The following is a 2,697-nucleotide window of genomic DNA, read 5'->3' as shown; positions in this document are numbered from 1 at the left end:
GGGAAAGGAGCAGGGTCATCAACTGAAAAGAAGATCAAGATTTGGAAAAGTTATTGTGATGAAAGGTGGGGATGCTGAGGTGGATGTGCACAAACTGAGGGTACAAAAAGATAGACACCGATGCACACAATTTGAACTTTCTTCTTTTTTCATTATTTTAACTTTATTTATTTATTTTAATAGACCAGAGAGGGACCAAGTGAGAGAGTGAGAGAGAGAGAGAAAGAGAAAGACAGGGGGAAAGTGAGAGAGCCAGTTGCCAGATCTGGGATTTGAACCATGGTCAGCCATGTGGGAGTCCAGCGACCTTAACCGCTGTGCCACCTGCTGGCCCCAGAACTTTTTCTTCTTGCTCAGAAACCAGAGTGTAGACATAGAGATGATGGGAGGTTGGGTTAATGAGGTTGGGTGAAGGAAAGAACAACTACAGGTTATAAAAAATCTGCTGCTATCTGCCCATAGTCTCTATACTTTCAATTTTCTGCTTACCCTAAGTTATTCCCAGTATAACTGCTCTTGACCTCAGTATCTCCAGTCCCTTACTGCCACCCAGCCCTTAACTTGGAATCCAAGGGACACCACTTCAGCACTTTCTGGGTGGTAGCCCTCAGAAAATTTAAATAACTAGTTTAAAGTCATGCAACCAGTAAACATTGAGGCTACGATTTGAACTCAAGACCACCTAAGTTTTTTCTTACCACTCCCTTATATAGCCCCTTTGGTAAACGTAATGATATCCCACCTAGACCCTGTTTAATGAAGGACTTGTTGCCCCAGAAGCTAGTTCTGTCCACACACAGACTACAGTTCTCCGGCCCTTCAGGGCTGCAACTGCACAAGGCTACCTCACCTGAGGTCACACTCCTTCTTTTTTCTGGTCAGTCTGCAACAGACCGATGTGGGACTAGAGATCTGGTCCTTTCTGCCCTACTTGGAGCTACTCTGAAAGGACATTCCAGCTCCAGAGCTCCCTGTGGGTTGGCAGAGGCTGTCCTTGGGCCCACACCATAGCTCACCTTTCCCTCGGCCCTGTCCTTCCTGCTCCCTCCATTCACCGACTTCCCCACATGGGTACATGTTCATCTCCAGGTTACTTCCCAGAAACTTGGTCTCGGTGTATGTCCCAAGGAACCCACCTGTAACAGTCTCACAGAGAAGCAAGAACCAGCATTGCCTGTCACAGAAGCCATATTACTTGTCATCTTTCCCAGAGACCTTTTCAAATATTCCAGAGATGCGTCAGGCCCAGAGGAAACTGGTCTCCTTTGCTCTGGTCACCAGGACCATGCCTAGTCATTTAGATTTCACATACGTAGTGCTCAAGAGAGAGTTTAGTCGAGGGCTGAGTTCAGTAAAGTAGCCCTAGATTTAGAACAAGAATACCCAGTTTCTTAGCTTTACTAATTGTCTCCATTTTCCTCTAGTCATCCTTTTGAGTAGAGAGGCTGAGCGTGGAAATCCTAATCTTGAATCCGAGCTTTAATAACCTGTAGATGAGGCCACTGACTGAAATCTTCAGATTCACATCTAATATACCACTACACTATGATTTTTATTTTTTAGAAGGAGATTTTTGGTATAGGGCACGTGCATTCACCAGAGAGACAGAGAGGCAGAAAGCGAGAAATCACCCCCCAGGGGGATGGAGGCCATGCCACAATCCCTTTTCCTCCATTCTCCTCTCAGGATTTTGGGCATGCACACACACGTACCTGGTGCGAGTTTTAAGTCTCTGGATCTGGGACTGAAACAATGGTAGACGGCTGGTCCCCTGCACTATAATTTTAATGACTGAAATGAAAAACATGACCTAGGCCAAAGCAAGTGAATTTGAGTACTTTATTTCAGTTTATTTTTTTCCCATATGTTTTCTCACTTAGAATAAGCAGCTAAAAATAAAATCACATCATTTATCAGAAAAACAATTTTTGTTGGTGATTAAGTATTGCAAGTTTACTAACAAATAAAAAAATCATTACCTGTATATTCTAAATTTTGTAGTTTTTCCACTTCACATTATAAATTATTCTTTTAAATCCATATAATCACTATAGAAAAGAACTAAATAAATGATTCAGGATATATTTCTTAATAATGGTTGTATAATTTTTGGTATTTGGTTTTCAATTAGACATCTATAAAGAGTTCATCCATGCTAACTGCTTAATTAGGAGAAAATATGCAAAGTAATACCAAGATGGAAATTTCAAAACACTTAGTAGGGAGAACAATTAAAGTGTATGTATTAAGCATAGAATATATTTCATTTAATTGGAATAAATATTGCCTCTAATCTAGTTAATATACTTTTCAGTCAACAGCAAATTCAAGCCGGATGCTATCAATGATCGTCAGATCACTTTTAAGTATATAATCTGTTACATTAAATAACCTTATTTAGGTAAATGCTTTGAACATTTTGTAGACTCAAGTACTTCTTAAAGTTTTCAGTTATTGATTTTTAAGTCTTCTGTGGAGGTATAAGTCTCTCAGAAGGCCAAGTATAATCACATTTCCTGACCAGCTGGTCTCTTTCTTTGATAACCACCCATGGCTACTATACCAGCCTGTCAATAAGCATTTATTGAGAGCCTGCTGTGGGGCTGAGGCTATACCAAGGCCGAGAAGCAAAAACCTGGAAACAAATGATTAAGTTTGCCTGGAGAAGTTTACAATCAAATTGGTGGTTTTCATGAG

This window comes from Tupaia chinensis, unplaced genomic scaffold, assembly GCF_000334495.1.
Source record: "Tupaia chinensis unplaced genomic scaffold, TupChi_1.0 Scaffold000312_2, whole genome shotgun sequence".
Lineage (NCBI taxonomy): Eukaryota > Metazoa > Chordata > Mammalia > Scandentia > Tupaiidae > Tupaia > Tupaia belangeri.
Note: the sequence above shows the minus strand (reverse complement) of the source record.